The sequence below is a fragment of the Daucus carota genome, chromosome 4 (assembly GCF_001625215.2).
Source record: "Daucus carota subsp. sativus chromosome 4, DH1 v3.0, whole genome shotgun sequence".
NCBI classification, from domain to species: Eukaryota; Viridiplantae; Streptophyta; class Magnoliopsida; order Apiales; family Apiaceae; genus Daucus; species Daucus carota.
Genome location: NC_030384.2, coordinates 10,097,990 through 10,117,757, shown reverse-complemented (window position 1 = coordinate 10,117,757; position 19,768 = coordinate 10,097,990). Strand labels below are relative to the sequence as shown.

At 33.9% G+C, this 19,768-nt stretch overlaps 1 long non-coding RNA gene across 2 annotated transcripts; it reads right to left on the bottom strand.

The window, feature by feature from the left end:
- Positions 1–4,933: 4,933 nt before the first annotated feature.
- On the bottom strand, positions 4,934–6,545 carry LOC108204102 (uncharacterized). Of its 2 annotated transcripts, XR_001803626.2 has the most exons (4): positions 6,414–6,545; positions 6,095–6,314; positions 5,449–5,501; positions 4,934–5,334 (listed from the first exon to the last, which is right to left on the bottom strand). It is a non-coding gene; the product is annotated as an uncharacterized LOC108204102 (long non-coding RNA). The 2 variants fall into 2 exon arrangements; XR_001803625.2 differs by having other exon boundaries at positions 6,095–6,545.
- Positions 6,546–19,768: the final 13,223 nt, after the last annotated feature.

Here is a 19,768-nt window from a genome sequence, read left to right as displayed (position 1 = left end):
AACTATGTTAAACCGAACCCGAACCCGTTGGGTTTTATTCGGGTTCGGGTTAACCCGAAACCCGAAAATATTACTTACTCTTTCACAGTGACCTGTGAAAAAGGAGAATGGTGTACAGAGTGTGGCATCTGCTAGACTGCTACACTTGGCATATATGTTTCCAGATTACAACTTACAAGCCATGGCTACCAATCCATGATCCTTGTAAATACTGTGATTATATCCTACGTGAAAATAAGGTTTTGTGATCTCGCAGGGCTCAAAACAAACAACTGATCACCACACCAAAACTAATCAAACTATAATTAAGTCAACGACTTGATAAATAATATATCAAGTATTTATTAAATATCTGTAAAGAACAAATATTAAAAAAATATTAGCAATATTACGGTAGACTACATATGTACATATTACTAATAAATATTAATAATATATATATACACACGGGTCGGGTTTGGATTCGGGTTCGGTTTGAAACGGGTTTCGGGTTTTCGGGTCGGGTTCGAAACGGTATGCCATAAACCCGAACCCGACCCGAAAATAGTTCGGGTTTAAAAATTAAATCCAAACCCGAACCCGAACCCGAAATATGCGGGTTCGGTAAAACCCAATCGGGTCGGTACGGATCGGGTATCCATCGGTTCGGTACAAATTGCCATCTCTAACTAGGTTCATCCTCCTTGTATATATAATAGTCTCCTGTGTATTCCTTGTAGATATAGTAGTCTCGTGTATCTGTTACAACACCGTATCCTCTTATGGGCCCAAGTAAATACATATCGTCATATAGTACTCCCTCCGTTTCAATTTACATGTCCATTTTTGAAAAAAAAAATTTGTTTCAAATTAGTTGTCCACTTCAACTTTCAATGCAAAATTATATTTCCAAAGTCAATTCTACTCCACATATCTCTTATTTATATTTCCTAGATCAACCTCATACCACATATTATGGTCATTTAATACAATTAATTTGTAAACAACTACTCCCTCCGTCCCTATTTATTTGTCCACTTTGGAAGTAAAAATTTGTCCCTATTTATCTGTCCATTTATACTTTCAAAACTAATTTAATGATAGTTTTTCAAATATATCTCCATAATTTCAATTTTCAAGACTTGACTTATTTAAAACTTGGTTGAATTCATGTTTTCAAGACATAAAGTAGGAGTATTCCACCATTTTCAAAATATTAATTAGAGGTATTTAATGAAAAAGTTCATACAATCAATTATTCCTTGGTATGTGTTTTTTTTCCCAAAATGGACAGATAAAAAGGGACGGAGGGAGTACTTTTCTTAAACTGTGTGATTTTTTGAAAATGGACATAATTTGAAACGAAGGAAGTAGTAAATATATTATATGTATCCCTCAACCACAAAATTAAATGAAGAAATAATTACATCAATGGTATATCTATATTTATATATGTATAAAAATATTTTTTTGAATAAAATATTACTCCACATTAATAGGTTATTGGTCCATAAAATTATATTTTATACAGAGTTTAGCGGAGATCATCTTCATTAATTCCATTAATCTGGATCATTAGATCTTTATAATATTTTATTGATGATAATAAATCATAATTAAAATTAAAAATTTATTAGTAAGCCATGAAATTTTTTTGGTAGTTTCTTTTTCTTTATTATGTGTCTTGATTATGTACAGTGCACATCTCCCGCACAATCTCTTTCATAGCATCCCTCTTTAACGCATCTCTCTCACGTTGTTATTCGATCTCTCACACCGGATTCAGGCACTAGGTTATGGTGTCTTCATTAAATCAAACTCTATTTTCCTCGAATCAACCTCTATGTTCATCAAATCAACATAGAGTTTGTGATTTCGTTGACATTCAATCTTCATTAGATTCTAATTAAAAATTTGATCTTTCAATTTATGAGTGTTAATATGAAATTTCAATGTTGTATAATTTTCTCTATTTTAGTTTTGATTTACGATTCTTCTAAGTTATTTTTTCTTGAATTGTGTTTAGTTCTGCTATCTGATTTGTTATTTATAATTTTCTCTATGATTTTGGAAATTTTGTTGTTTACAATATCAATTAAGTATGTTTAATGGTTCTACTATAAAATCGAAACAAGAATTTTATTTATTATCAGGTTTTATCATGCAAATCTGTGTTACAGTTTTGATTTCAGTGTAGAATCATATAATGTGTTGTAAATTACTGCTAAATAGTGAAGTATTGCTTATGAAAACTCTATTTTTTAAAGATTTTGATTTTAATGGTTCCATATATAATCAAAATAGATGTACTAATATGAATTGTTACGAGTTGCTTGAATTGTGTTTAGTTTTGCTATTTGATTTGTTATTTATAATTTTCTCTATAATTTTGACAATTTTGTTGTTTATAGTATAAAGTAGGAATTTTTTATTGTTCTATTGTAAAATCAAAACAAGATTTTTATTGAATATATAACTTTATCATTCAAATATTTTTTACAGTTTTGCTTTCATTGTAGAATCATATAATGCATAACTAAAATTTTTATTCTTTAGTTATGTATTAGTAGTTTGAATATTGTTTTCTGTTTATGATACATATTGTTTGTCACTAACATTATATTTTTCAGACAATATTATATGTATTGAAAATGGTGATGTTCTTGAAGTTACATCTGATTGAACAAGTAATGATATGGTTGAATATTTGTTAGAAGGATTTGTTGATTCATATAGTTAACGCAACGAATTGTGGATTTCTAAAGTCTCCAATGATAAAGTGAAACAATAACCTGATATGCAATTTAAAGATATTGAATCATGTTTTCAATTCTACACTGATTATTGAAGACATGGTGGATTTAGACTTTGGAAGTCAACATAGAAAGTCGAGAGAGGTATTATTAATACTAAGTATTTGCCCGCAAGGGTTGGTTCAGCTGGTTAAAAAGAGGGGACTTGTATCCTCTTGGTCACATGTTCGACTCCCAAAGGGAGCAGAATTCGTGATTATGCCTCCTGGACTAGAGCCTGTCGCTTAATTGCGGTTTACCTAGTTCACGTAGTTTGCAGGCTATTACGTGAGCTTGTGGGTTTACCCAATGCGCACCCGAAGGGTAGCGGCTGCGGATTCCTACGTATAAAAATAATAAAAATACTAAGTATTTAGTTTGTTCAAATGGAAGACGTTATTACATTCCAATGTCAAAAAATTTGGATGCTAAATGGAAATCGCCTCATGCATCTAGTACCGTTGGCTTGCAAGTTACAAGGCGAAAGATATTGAATTTTTTTTTGAATGTGATGCTAAAATAATCCTCAATTACAAGAGTCTAAATTGTTATGCTGCTTCATCTTCCGTTGGCTTCTACAAATTTAAAATAATCTAACATGATTCTTTACTGCATAAACCGAAGAAAATCAACCAATCAAAATCATTCAAACTCCACTAAATATATCCTCCCAAAACCTCAAAAATCATAAACCATCACATTCTTGCTGATAAAAAAAATATCTTGTGAAACCCATTGTTTCTTACGAGCGTCAAGCTTGCTTTGCTTCAATCTATCTGTTTTCTTGCTCTGAAAATTATGTAAAAAACACAGTCAATGTTAATCAATTATGTCAAATTACATAACTATACAACCAACATAAATACATATAAACATTATTTATACCCTCTTTTTCTTCATCATGTCCTTGGAGTATGAGGAAGGGGGGATCAAATCAACAACCATTGTGCATATATATATACTAGGATTTTTTGCCCGCTACGCATGGTATAAAAAATTAATTTTTTTTTTAAAATTTTGAAATTAATTAAATTTTGTTAGAACAAAATATATTTATAAAACAAATAGTATTTAATAGATTGTTTGCTAAATAATTATTCTCTCCTTTTAAAGTAAACTATATAAGGCATAAAATAGATATATATTCTTTGCGCACAAAAGAGGTATATATTATATGACCAAAGAACAAAGAAATCTTTGAGAAAAGATGACAATAATCACCCACTAACTATAAAATACTCCCTCCGTCCCTTTTTAGTTGTCACTAAACCAAAGGTGACAACTAAAAAGGGACAGAAGGAGTATATGATGCACATAAATTTAAACGGACATGTTCATAACTACCGAAAAAATAAATTATCAAATATTCTGTAACAGCAAATAAACAACTAATGTACTTTCCTTCAAATGGAGCATACAACATGCGACTACAACATATAAAAGTATTCTTTCACGATAATGGTAGTTTCGACCGTGAAGCTGAGTAGAGTAAAATTTTAATACTCAAAGTGTTTGATAACCCTGCAGAAAAATAAAATGAGAAATAAAAAGCGATTAAAATTCAGTATATACAAATTTGGAGTTCTAGAAATGATATAAGAACTAAACTCAACCAAAAAAAAGCGGGAAAAAAATTATTGACAAATAAGAACCTTGAAATATGAATGGAAGAGTTGCTGTGTACTGGCAAAGCTGTTACAATACTTCATATCAAATTTAATATGTTTCCTGCTTTATCAGCGAAAAAAGGATCAGTTAAAGAATCTTTAAATATATGTTTGCTCTGAGCTTATGGTGTGATCGGACAAAATGGTCAGGATTGAAAAATATATGCAAATTCTGTTACTAATGCACTGTTGATAAAGGAAAAAGGATAGTGAGGAGCGGACAGTTGGAGTGTAGCCCTTAAGGCATTAGAACTCAAAAGGCACCCTATAGATGTCTGCTTTGTTCACGACTCCCAATTTACATTCAGAATGTATAAATATGTCAAAAACAGATATAACAATCAAAAGAGCATCAAGATATAATGTGTTTAAAGGCCAACCAAGTTTAATTTTTTTTTTCTAAACTTATTAATCTAAACATGCATACTGTATCATATATTAATGTGTCCATTAATATATAATACAGTATGCATGTTTAGATTAATCTGCATCAATTTCAGCAAATAATCTGCATCCCATTCATGATATGCAGATATAGCAGCTATGCTTGGCCCTCTATCTGATTGTGCATATAAATAGAAAAGGTTGAAAGCATTTTAATTTGTACTATTCTATGAGTGTAATATTTGGTTCTCCGTTCTCATTAATGAGCTTTGCTTTTCCACACTTTTCTGCATGATTCAGAAACTCTTTTAGAAGATTTTGGTACTTGAAGTACTTTAAACTTATCTCTTGAATTCATGGATCCAAAACCTGGCAAAAACAACATCAAAACACATCAAATTATGTAGGTATTGTCTTATCATAAAAACTTTTGATATGTAACCCCCAGGTCAAAAATATTTTACACGCAGGCCATGCCCTATCAACTCCAAGAAGCTATCACATGCGAAAATCTGTTTTTTTTGACAAATTAGTATCATCTACATTAATATTTATAAAAATAATTGAAAATGTCACATGAATTTGTAAATATATTAGACAGTTGAAAATTGAAAGAGAGGACTTACAATGGGGTCCAGAAGCCTAGGATCAGTGATGACAAAAAAAATATTCATACAACCTGCTAGTTAAATTTAATAGTCATTATACAATCATCATTGAAAAAGAATATAAGTATAATAAAACAGGGATGATTACAATTCAAGTAGAAAAAAGTGAAAAAAAGATGCAATGTACATAAATTTTCAATTCTAGGGATTAAAACTAAGAAAGCACATGATTTCAAGTAGAATAGATATTGAAAGTCAGCTTGGTAAAAGTGACAGAAAATTGTAAATACGGTGCATAGTAGCTTGGTAAAGTGGCAAAAAACTGTAGATCACATGTTTACACATCTAAACAAATAAAACTCTCCTAAGACTTTAATCAAACAGGTAGTATACAAACACACACATACAACTCAATTACACAATCACTCCAGTTAATTCATACTTCCATAAATTACATCTAAACAAATAAAACTCTCTTAAGACTTTAATCAAACAGTTGGCCTATAAAGCACATGTACAACTCAATTACACAGTAACCCCAACTGATTCATAGTTCCACAAATTACTCCAGCTATACATCATTCAAACAAATTCTAATTATACTTCCACCTTTCATATCATAACAACTTAATAAAGAGTTTTAAGAAAGTTATCAATAACTAACCAAGATTTCACAAAAATAATGACCGTGGCTATCCCTCAACATCCAAACATCTGCATATCGTTAATCATCATCTGAAAAAGATCGAACAATCATAATTAGTAATCAGTTTCAGATAACAAAAACCTGAGGTATACCGAAAATACAGAGAAATAGTAAAAAAAACAAAATCAGTTGTATTATGTGTGACTGTGTGTATCATCGTAGGTATCACCGTCATCATCTGCAGGAATTAACAATTATTAGTTTGCAATTCAAGTTCATAAAAAATTACAGAAAGAAAGATGACAAAAAGAAAGAGAAAGAGGAAGAGATAATGCACTGTAATTTTGAATTTCAAAACTGAAATTTGAATAGCATCGGGGCAAGCATCTTTTGTTTCCTGGTGATTGATGTGTTTTTTATATTCAAAGATACATATACATAATCCGTAGAATACATAAAAGTGTATAAGTCAGCAGGTCAAGGGGCATTTTTTTGTAAATACAGTGAACAGTTGAGGGATAGAAGAGTAAAAAGCCGTGAATTTAGGCTTCAGGCAATATCAATGAAAGAGATATATGTATATATTTACTAATACGTACTAGGTTCACCCTCCTTGTATATATAGTAGTCTCCCGTTTATCAGTTACAACATCGTATCTTATGTTGGAATTGATGTAGGACTTAGTAATTTGTTACAGAAAGACTTTGGGCCCAAGTAAATACATATCTTCGATTTGTGGTAAATATATTATCTGTATCTCTCAGCCATCAATTTAAATGAAGAAATATTTGCATCAATGGTATCTATATTAATAACAATAGAGAAATATTCTTTGAATATTACTCCACATAAATAGGTTATTTGTCCATAAAATTACATTTTACATGAAGTCTAGCGAGATCATCTCCATTAATCTGGATCATTAGATCTTCATAATATTTTATTGCTGATAATAAATTCTAATTAATATTAAAAACTCATTAGTAAGCTATGATTTTTTTTTACAGTTACCGTTATTATGTGTCATGATTTATACACACCGAACATCTCTCGCCCAACTCTTTCATTGAATCTCTCTTTAACACATCTCTCTCGTTGTTACTCGATCTCTCTCAGGATGGATACTCTCTCATGGGATGGTTACATGCACTAGGAGATGACTTCTTCGTCGAATCAAACTCTATTGTTCTCAAGTCAACCTTTGTGTTCGTCAAATCAATGTAGAGTTTGTGATTTCATTGACATTCATTCCTCATCAGATTCAAATTAAAAATTTGATCTTTCAATTTATGAGTGTTAATAATATGAAATTTCAGTGTTGTATAGTTTTGTCTCTTTTAGGTTTGGTTTACAATTCTTGTTAGCTATTTTTATTTGAATTGTGTTTAATTCTGATTTTGAAAATTTTGTTCCTTACGGTGTAAATTAAGTATGTTTGATGATTTTACTGTAGAATTGAATTTTTTTTATTTAATACCTAGTTCTATCATACAAATCTGTGTTACAATTTTGATAGAAATCCATATAACGTGTTATAAATTACTGTCAAACAAGACAAATAAATTGGGACGGGGGGAGTATAATAAAATCTTAATAGATGCACTAATATGAGTTGTTACAAGTTGCTTGAATTATGTTTAGTTTTACGTTTTGATTTGTTATTTATAGTCTTCTTTATAATTTTGACAATTTTGTTGTTTATAGTATAAAGTAGATATTTGTTATTGTTCTATTGGAAAATCAAAACCAAAATTTTATTGAATATATAGTTTTATCATGCAAATATTTTTTCATAGTATTGCTTTTATTGCAGAATCATATAATGCATAACTAAAATTTTTGATTTTTTGTTATGTATTAGTAGCTCAATATTTTTTTTAATTTTACGTAGGAACCCGCAGCCGCTATTCTTCGGATGGGTTTACTTAGTAGCTCAATATTGCTTTTATGTTTATGATATATATTGTTTGTCACTAACGTTATATTTGTCGGGCAATATTATATGTATCTCCCGCCCAATAATACCTAAAATTTAGTTTTATAAAATTATATTTTTATTTTAAAATTAAATAATAAAAGAGAATATATTTTATTATTTATTATAATATATTATATACATGTAAAGATATAAACATGTTATATTTTTAGATATAATCCATATTTTCTTTTAGTAGAATTTACATCATTTTAAGCTATCTGAAATTTATATTTTCTGATGTGAAAATAATTTAAATATTACTTTTATCTGAAAATATAATTTTTTTTTATTTTAAAACAAAAATAAAAATTGATAAACATTTAAGTTGGACTTATAATCATATGAGACTTTAGAAAAATATTTTGTTCTCAGAATATTTTAGTAAATTTGGGAAAAACATTAATTGAAAAAATTGTCTAATTTGTATTATAAATAAACGTATTTTGATTAATTAAATAATATATATATCTTTGTTATCTCTATTTGATAGAATTCATAAAAATTTATGTATGAAATTTGTCCACAATATAAAACTTATATTTAAAGATATAGTAATTGAAAATTGAAAATAGTAAAAGATCGTAATTTCAAATAATAAAATTATTTTAGTCAAGCACAATCATTAATATAATTATATAAAAGAAAAGCGAGGGGCGTGTACCTGGCGCCTCTCAGATAACTCCGTTCTATTTTTCTAATTTTCTGTAATTAATAAATATCAAATCAAAAGCTTCGGGGAAGGGGAAAGGAAAAATGTATGAATGTGGGAGCAGCTTTGGGATTTAGTTTTCATTAAGTTTTGTTGTTGTTTGTTTGTCATTTTCAGTAGTTGTGGGTATTTAGTAGTAGTTCTGTTGTTTGTTTGTCATTTTTTATTTAATTCTGTTGTTGTTTGTTTGTCATTTTCAGTAGTTGTGGGTATTGCAGTTGTAGTTCCAGTTAGTTGGGTAAGAGTTGCATGCATTGTTTTCTATTTTCAGAGTCTGTATGGGAGGGTCCTCGACCTCACCTCCCTTCTAGATTTTCCTTGTTTATTTCTTAACATATAGGCTTATCCAAAAAAAAAAAATATCAACAAAATTTGAATCTTCTTTTCAATTATCTTGATACTGAAAAAAGCTTTTTTTTTCTTCCAAGACTATGACTATATTTTTGGAGGTGTATGTCAAAAACAAAAAATATTTTCGATAAGCTGGTATTTTCTCAAATCAACCCATATAAATTGAGGTCGGACATCATGAAATTTAACATAAACAATTTTTTTATGCCTATTTATCTTCTCCATCTAATACAATAATGAGTTACATCTAGCAAGAATGACAATAAATATGATTGACTGATAAGAGTAAGAGTTTGTCAGGGAGTCGACAAATCCAAACTGTTAGGAATCAATAATTTTTGATGATAACATAAACATTTTGTAACATGTCTTACTTAGAACCTTTATCAAATTTCAGTTGTAATTGTTATGTTTCTTGTCTTTGGGAATTATCAACGGATGGGTAGAATAGGATGGCTAATTGTAAATATCCAATGCCATGTAATTTTATCTAAGTGAAGGATATTCAACTGATGAGATGTAACTATTCAACTGATGAAGACTGGATGATGTTTCAACTGATGAAAATCAAGCATTCAACTGAAGACAAAGTGTTCAACTGATGATGCTGAGGAATTCAACTGATGAGACTGGAACAGCATTCAACTGATGAAGTTTGTAATTCATTCAACTGATGAGCCGGGCATTCAACTGATGAAGTCAAGAGCAGTTGAAAGTAACCAGAACTTTCAACTGATGAAGCAAAGAGCAGTTGAAAGTGACTAGAGCTTAAGTCTGACAAATCACATGGATCGAATTACACTAAAATAGACATGGAAGCCTAATTAGGAAAATAAAGAAGAAGCAGAAACATACTTATCTCATGCAGTGCAATCTGGATCAAATCAAGATGATGGTCAAAGATGAAGACATCTCAGAAAGCATGCATAAGACAAAGTTGTGCAGCATTGTTTTTAGATTAGAGTGCATTTTGTAATCTAGCTAAAAGCTTTGTAAAACTTGGAGTATATAACCAAGTTAGTAGCATCAGTTGAACTTGTTCAAATTACTTGAGAGAAAAATCTGAGAGTTAGAACTTGTTGAGTGATGAACCAGCAGCTGTGCGAATTGTAAACAATCCACAGATTCTTCTATATAAAATCTCACGGGTGGATCATTCAATCCACCCGTATTTTTAATACTTGGTGTTTTTCTGTTTACTGTGTTTTTAGTGTATCATTCTTGAATCTTTTAAATTTGTAAAAGATTGTATTCAACCCCCCCTTCTACAATCTTTCTCATAGTTGGTGTAAAATAACAATTGGTATCAGAGCCAGGTTCCCAACAAACAGGGAAAAAGATCAACACTGCTAGAGAAAGATGGGAAAGAAGGATGCTGGAGTGAAGATTCCTGTTCTTGACAAAGACAACTATTTTCACTGGAAAGTGAGAATGCATCTGCATCTGTTGTCCATTGATGAAAGCTATGTGAACTGCATTGAAAAAGGACCTCATGTCCCCATGAAGGTCTGCACAAGCATGGGAGCTGATGGTGAAGACATGGTAGGTAAGATGATTCCAAAACCTGTCCATGAATATTCTCAAGAAGATACTGAGGAGGTGCACAAGGACAAGAAAACCATGAACCTTCTGTTCAATGGTTTGGATCAAGAAATGATTGATAGTGTTATTAGCTGCACAAGTGCCAAAGAAGTTTGGGACACCATCAGGACTATCTGTGAAGGGAATGAGCAAGTGAGAGAAAACAAGATGCAGCTTCTGATTCAACAATATGAGTCATTCCATTTCAAGGCTGGTGAAAGTTTGAGTGATACATTTAACAGATTTCAAAAACTGTTAAATGGTCTAAAGCTCTTTGGAAGAGTATATCAAGTTAAGGATTCAAACCTGAAATTCTTAAGAGCTCTTCCTAAAGATTGGAAACCCATGACAGTCTCTCTCAGAAATACACAAGAATTTAAAGACTATACTCTAGAGAGACTGTATGGAACCTTAAAGACTTATGAGCTTGAAATGGAACAAGATGAAGAGATTGAGAAAAGCCAAAAGAAAGGGCATTCATCTGTGGCTCTAGTTGCATCTCTGGAGGACACTGTCAAGGACAAGGGAAAGTCTCAAGTTGAAGAAACTGAGAAGTTGGTCAAAGAGGAGAGCTCAGAGTCAAGCAAAGGAAGAAGAAAGGAGAAAGAAGTAGCTGATTCTGGTGAAGAAAGTGATGGAATTGATGAGCATCTAGCCTTCCTGTCAAGAAGATTCTCCAAACTGAAATTCAAAAAGAATTTTAATTCTGCAAAATCTTTTAAAGGCAATCCCAAGTCTGATAGAAGCATGGTAGACAGATCAAAATTCAAGTGCTTCAACTGTGGGAATGCAGGTCACTTTGCAAACGAGTGCAGAAAGCCTAAAGTTGAGAAGAAGTCAAGTGAAAACATTGACTACAAAAAGAAATATTATGAACTTCTCAAACAAAAGGAAAGAGCATTCATCACAAAGGATGATTGGGCAGCTGGAGATGATTCTGATGAAGAGGAGGAGTTTGTCAATCTAGCTCTAATGGCCAACTCCACAGATCAAGAAGAAAACACTGGAAGCAGTAGTCAGGTATTCACTACAAACCTAGTTGAGTTAACTAAAGATGAATGCAATGCTACCATTAATGAAATGTCTACTGAACTGTATCATTTGCATGTTTCTTTAAAATCTCTTACTAAGGAAAACAGTAGAATTAAGGAAGCTAACACCTTTCTTAGTGATAGAAACAGTGCCTTAGAAGCTCAATTTATTGAATTTGAGAAGCTGAAGATTGAGTGTCAGACAGCCAAGGATGATCTCTTGGTTGTTCTGAAGAGAGAAGAGATCATAAGAAAGCAGCTTGATAAGGAACAAGAGATCATTGCCAAATGGAAATCTGGTAGAGATGTTTCCACCAATATCATTAACATGCAAGGCAGAGAAACCTTTGTGGAGAATGAATGGAAGAGGAATAAGAAAGTGCTTGAGATATCTGAGAACAGTTCAGGTGATGAGAATACTGATGATGATCATCAGTTGAAAGGCAAAGTCTCAACTGATAAGAGTCATCAGTTGAACAAAAGCTTATCAGTTGACAAGAGTGTTCTCAAGAAGCTTAACAAGAAATATGGTTCTGTTAAAAAGAATTTTGTTAAAGGTGAGAATAGTTCTTCTGAGACCAGTAATAGTGTTAATAACACTCTTCATTCCAGTAACAAGAACAAGAAGAAGTTGGATACTAGTGAGCATAAATCTGAGGAGACTAAAAAGAAGAAAGGAAATAGAAATGGCAAAATAGGAGTTAACAAGCACACCAATTACACTCCCAATGCTAGTGCTCTTAGGAAAACTTGCAGTAAGTGTGGTAGTGTAAATCATTTATCTGCTAATTGTAAAACTGTGGTTGCTCCTAATTTATCCTTGCCTATTCCTATGACATCTGTTCCTCACATGAATTTATCTGCTATGAATATGATGCCTGGTTTATTGCCTCACAATCCTTATTCTCAGCCTAACATGCCACATATGTTCAATCCTTATTTCAATGCCTTTAACATGCCTCAATTTCATTCAAACTTGCATGGAATGAACAATTTATGCATGTCTCAAAGACCTGTGTTTGAAAACAGAGTTGATGTTCCAATTTCTCAACCAAAACCAAAGATTGAACCAATTCAATCCAAGGAAAAGGTTGAGAAAGTGGAAAAGGCTGCTAAGACTAACAAATCTGGACCCAAAGCAATTTGGGTACCAAAATCAACTTGATCTGTTTGTAAAATGTGTGCAGGGAAACCACAAGAAGAATTTGTGGTACTTGGATAGTGGATGCTCCAGGCACATGACTGGTGATTCCTCCCTGCTCACAAAGTTTGTGGAGAAAGCTGGCCCTAGCATTACCTTTGGAGATGACAGCAAAGGATATACTATGGGATATGGCTTGATTGCAAAAGAGAATGTCATCATTGATGAAGTTGCATTGGTGTCTGGTCTTAAGCACAACTTGCTTAGCATCAGTCAGCTCTGTGACAAAGGTTACAAAGTCAATTTCACTCCTGCAGCCTGTGTTGTCACCAAAGAAGATGACAACAATGTGGTTCTGATTGGACAAAGGAAAGGAAATGTGTATGTAGCTGACTTCAATTCTGTAAAGTCTGAATCTATCACTTGCCTTCTCAGCAAAGCAAGCTCAGATGACAGTTGGCTATGGCATAAAAGATTGTCTCATCTAAATTTCAAAACCCTGAATGAGTTAGTAAAGAAGGACTTGGTAAGAGGTCTACCTAAGCTGGAATTCTCCAAAGATGGACTTTGTGGAGCTTGTCAGCTAGGAAAGCAAAAGAGAAGCTCTTTCAAAAGCAAAACTCTTTCATCAATTGTGAAGCCCCTTCAGCTCTTGCATATGGATTTGTTTGGACCAGTTAACATCATGTCTATTTCAAAGAAGAAATATTGCCTAGTGATTGTTGATGATTTTTCAAAATTCACTTGGACTTTCTTTCTGCATTCTAAGGATGAAGCTGGGAAAATCATCATCAATCATATCAAGGCATTAAACAACAATCCAGATGTCAAAGTTGGAAGGATAAGAAGTGACAATGGGACAGAATTCAAGAACTCTGTGATGAAAGAATTTTGTGAAGAAGAGGGAATTACTCATGAGTTCTCTGCACCAAGAACTCCACAACAAAATGGTGTTGTTGAAAGGAAGAATAGAACTCTTATTGAGGCTGCAAGAACCATGATTAATGAAGCTCAACTTCCAACCTATTTTTGGGCTGAAGCTGTGAACACTGCTTGCTTCACTCAAAACATTTCACTAATTACCAAACCTCATAATCTAACTCCCTTCCAACTCTTCAAAGGAAAGAAGCCAACAATTAGCTTTCTTCATGTATTTGGATGCAAGTGTTATGTTCTAAGAAATCAGGGTGAAAATCTTGGAAAATTTGAGGCCAAGGCAGATGAAGCTATTTTTGTTGGATACTCTAATGGAAAATCATTTAGAGTATATAATCTGAGAACCAACATTGTTATGGAATCAATCCATGTAGTTTTTGATGATAAGAAGATTCAAGGATTCTCAGATGAAGGATTTCATGATAATCTCAGATTTGAGAATGAAGGTGAAGGTGATCTGTATGATAGTGATGATGATGATGACACTGTTCAAAATGTTGGAATTAATCCTGGAATTAATATTCCAACTGATGACTCTCTGGTGCAAGAAACAACTGCAATTGGAAATTCAACTGAAGCATCAGTTGAAACTACATTGGAGGGATCAGTTGAAACACCTCAAGGATCATCAGTTGAAAGAATGTCTCAAAGTTTCAATCAGTCTAGAAATAATGAGATGTCAAATTTAGGGGGAGCTTTCCAACATGGAAACCTGAACTTCAATAATGAAGCCACATCATCAAGACAATCACTTCCACCACAAAGAAAGTGGACAAGGGATCACCCTTTTGAGCTAATTATTGGAGATGCAAATGCATCTGTACAAACAAGAAGAGCAACTCAAGATGAGTGTTTGTACAGTGCATTCCTTTCACAGGATGAACCTAAAGTCATAGAAGATGCTCTCAAAGATGCTGATTGGGTTCTTGCTATGCAAGAAGAATTAAATCAATTTGAGAGAAACAATGTATGGAAGCTGGTACCCAAACCTAAAAACAGAACTATTGTAGGAACAAGGTGGGTATTCAGAAACAAGGTGGATGAGAATGGAGTTGTCACCAGAAACAAGGCAAGGCTTGTTGCTAAAGGATATTCTCAATCTGAAGGAATTGATTTTGATGAGACCTTTGCACCAGTTGCAAGACTAGAAGCAATAAGAATCTTCCTGGCCTATGCTGCTCATGCAAACTTTAAAGTTTATCAAATGGATGTCAAGAGTGCTTTTCTAAATGGTGAACTGGAAGAGGAGGTATATGTCAGTCAGCCTCCTGGTTTTGAAGATCCAGAATTTCCAGAGTATGTTTACTTTTTATTAAAAGCACTCTATGGACTAAAGCAAGCACCAAGGGCATGGTATGACACTCTATCTCAATTCTTGTTAGATAATCATTTTTCCAGAGGAACTGTGGATAAAACACTATTTTACAGAAATGTAAATGGTGCCTTTATTCTGGTTCAAATTTATGTAGATGATATAATTTTTGGTTCTACAGATGAGGAACTTTGCAAGAAGTTTGCTAATCTAATGAAAAGTCAGTATGAAATGAGCATGATGGGAGAGCTCACCTACTTTCTTGGTTTACAAGTTAAACAAGTTAAGGAAGGTATATTCATAAATCAAACTAAGTACATCTATGATCTACTTAAAAAGTTTGATTTATTGGATTGCAAAGAAGCTAAGACTCCCATGCCAACAGCCACCAAATTAGAGTTAAGTCCTAATGAGAAATCTGTGGACATCTCTAATTATAGAGGCATGGTTGGTTCTCTTTTGTATTTGACAGCTAGTAGACCAGATATTATGTTTTCTACATGCCTCTGTGCTAGATTTCAATCTGATCCTAAAGAATCACATCTTATTGCTATAAAAAGAATATTCAGATATCTTAAGGGAACACCAAATCTTGGTATTTGGTACCCTAAAGACTCTGGATTTGATCTAATTGGATATTCAGATGCTGATTTTGTAGGATGCAAAATTGATAGAAAAAGTACAACTGGCACTTGTCAATTTCTTGGTGACAGATTGATTTCTTGGTTTAGCAAAAAGCAAAACTCTGTATCAACCTCTACAGCTGAGGCTGAGTACATTGCAGCTGGAAGCTGTTGTGCACAATTATTGTGGATGAGAAATCAATTACTTGATTATGGATTAAATCTCTCAAAAATCCCAATATTTTGTGACAACACCAGTGCTATTGCTATAACTGAAAATCCAGTACAACACTCAAGAACCAAGCACATTGACATCAAATACCACTTCATAAGAGAACATGTGATGGCTGGTACTGTTGAAATGCATTTTGTTCCAAGTGAAGAACAGATTGCAGATATTTTCACAAAGCCTCTTGATGAATCCACATTCACAAGGTTGGTAAGTAAATTAGGTATGTTAAATTTCTCCTAATTTAGAGTGAATTTTTCTGTAATTTGGCAGCCAGAATTTGATTAATTTTGATTTATCAAAATTGAATTAATTATAATTCTGGATAAAGTCTATAATATTTCAACTGATGAACTAGTGAAATTGTTTCAACTGATGCTTGAAACAATATCCTCTTGCGTTGTTTTTCATTCAACTGATGACACCAGTTGAAGACGCCTTCAACTGATCTTCATCAGTTGAATAGGAAGTTTAAAGAGGCGCTTATCTCATCCGTTGAAAGCATTATCAGATCTGAGCCGTTGAAATTTCTTTTGTCTCTCACTTACTTTATACACACGATCGTGTGTGTAATTTTTGTAGAGATAAATAAGAGTAATTTCTTCTCAACGGTAATTTCTCAGCCAATCACAGCAATTTTCTGAGAAAGTATTTAAGTGTTTTAATCTATTTTCATTTCTTTTCATCTTACTCTTTCGAATTCTCAAAGCTCTCTTCTCTCTCTCTGTGCAAAAGCAAACTCTAATTTTTCCTCAAGCTTTCTCTGTAACTACAATGGCACCCATGAAGAAGTATACTGCACCAAGTGGGTTTATCTATGAGAAGAACAACTTTGCGTCATTTGTGGATACTAAAGCGGTGGAGGAAAAGGAGTATCACAGGATGATGGAGTTCATCAAGTCAAGCCAGCTCTCTTATGCTATGACTGAAGCTCCTATCATCTACCATGAAATAGTGGAGGAAATGTGGACCTCTGCAGAGTTTAATAGTAAGCATGAAACTCTAACTTTCTCCATTAAAAATGAAACTCATTCTGTCAATGCTGATGTTATGAAAGCATGCTTTAAGATTCCTGAAGATACTGTTTTATCTTTGCCTAGTGATAATCAGTTGGTTAATTTACTTTATGCCATGAATTATGTTTTGCCAACTGATGCCTTAGGTAAAATAGAAAGAAGGGGTCTTAGGAGAGAATGGAGTTATTTATGTGATGCTTTTATTAAGGCATTTTCTGGTAAGATTAGTAATTTCAATGCTCTCACTTCCCAGATTTTACAAATGCTTTACATGTATCTGACTAATGAATATTACAATTTTGGTGGTTTGATGATCCAAGAAATTGGGGAGAAACTAGGTGATAAAACTGGTAGACCTAGGAATATTTATTATGTCAGATTTCTTATGATGTTAGCTAAGCATCTCAACAAAAAGCTGGTTATTACTAACAAGGAAGCCAAGCTTCCAAGTTTTGTGCAGGAAAAGAGAGTCTTTAAAGACCTCTTCAGGATGAATCTGTACCCCTCCTTGGAGGTGGTGTACCTGCCAATAATGGAGGCTGGAAAGCACAAAGAGGTACATGGCTTTCCTACTACTCTTTCTCAACCCTCACCTTCTTTGCTTTCTGCCATCAGGGCTGTTGAAGAGGCCCATCAACAGTCCACACAAGTGGCAAAACCTTCTAAAAACAAGTCCTCTAAACCAACCTCAGATGCCTCCCAAAAGGCATCTGTTGTAAAAACTAAGAAACACAAGCCTGAGGGGAGTGTGATTGGAGGAAGTGAGGGGGAGGGAAAGGGTGATCATCAAAGAAACCCTAAGGATAAGGATGGAGAGGTGAGTGCTAACCAGCCTAGCCACTCTGCAGTCTCCCAAAAGACTGTAGATGTTAATATGGATTTAAGCACATCCCTAGCAGCATCCTCCCAAAAGGATGTTGTTATTGAAAACAGTCCTCAGCCAAGGACACAGTCAAAAAGGGGGAGGGACACCACTTCTTCACCAATAAAAGCCTATGGGAGAAAGAAGCTAAGAAGTGACAAACTGAAGCACTCTGCACACACATAGGCATCCATTCTGGATTTTATGCCTTTAACTTCTCAAAGTCAGATTGATGTGACTCCAATAAATGTGGAGTCACAGCCCCTCTCTTCATCTCAACCAATCACCCATATTCATGATCTTACTATTTCCACAACTCAAACACAATCCCCAACCTCTTCTGTGGATGTGGAATTGATCCACACCACACTTGTAAATTCTCCATCTTTAGATTTCATGGAGAAGTCCCCCTCTGAGATTGATCATCATCACTTTGATGATTTGTTGGATCTTTCTCTTCCAATTCCTTCTTTTGTGACAGTGTGCTCTGTGGATATACCATTAAAATCAATCACCACAGACTCAACTATCACAGCCTCTAAACCTATTTCTTCATTTTCTTCAACTGATCTTCCTCATCAGTTGACAAGTGTTTGTCCTTCAACTGATCTGCTTAACAGCTCTCATCAGTTGAATGCATCCTCTACTCATGTTTCAACTGATGTCTCTCATCAGTTGACAACTGCTGCTACTTCAATTACTTTATCTTCTTCTACAGCAGTTGATCACATGGTAGCACAAACACTTTTAGGGTTGAGTGGAGTGAGCTATGGAGTGGAGAGGCAGCCTAGTGAGCTGGCAAAAGGAGAGGGTGTGGAGAGTCTGGCATTTTCTTCTAGCCAGGAAAAAGGAGAGGATAAGAGTGACCCTTTAGTAAGGGTAAGTGAGGGAGAGGTGAGTTGTGTGGTGAGCCAAGGGGAGCCCTTGATGCAAGAAAAGAGAGAAATTGAGAGAAATGCAGGTGTCAGTGAAGGGTTTAGTGAACAAGAGTTTCAAGCTGAATACAGATCCATATTGGATGGTGTTTCACTAGACCCTGAGACTTTTACTCATGGAATGTCTTCCATTCAAGATTTTGCCAGATTGGACAATCAAGCAGCTGAGAGGCACCTTAATCTAATTCACACTACATCTTCTATGCTTAGAGCAAAGGAGGCATTTACAGCTCTGCCTGCCAATGCTGGAGATGATTTTCAATATGATGATAGTGATGAAGACCTCAATGATGCTCTTGAGGAATCCCTTGGTGAACAACCTACCACTTCTCTACCTTCATGGCTCTCCATGCAGTCTGCAAATGCAATGGTTGTCAGCATGGAGCTGGAAAGGCAAGCCTCCACCATTCTTCAATCACAACCTGGAAGCTCATCCTCCTCTCAAGCCATCTCTGCCACCATTGCCAGTCAAGCTTTGGAAAACCTCAAGCTTCACAAATATCAATCTCTCCACTTTCAGAAAGAGATAGAGCATCTCAGTTTTCTTATTGGCTCTGTTAAGACTGATCTGACCAAACAAATTGATGAAAAGCTTCCAGCTCAGGTCAAATCAGCTCTTTCTGCATCTGAGCAAAAACAACTACAATTGGAGAAGCAAGTGGATGCTCTGGAAGGAAATGTCTATATCTTAAACTCTAGAATGGAGGAGATGTTGCAGCATCAAAGAATTCAGACTGGACTTCTTCAACATCTTCTTCTTGCCTCTGGTGTTTCTCTTCCTAGTCCATCTACACTTGCTGCTAACAAAAAGGGGGAGAAAGAATTACCAACTCCTGCAGAATTGATCAGTCAAATTCCTCCCCCTTTCCACACTGAAAGGGAAAAGCAGAAGATTGCAAGGATGAAAGAATTGGACTCCATTGCAAAGAGAGTGGCTCAACTGGGCAAGAAATCATCTACATCTTCTACAGCCACCACAGCTCAAAT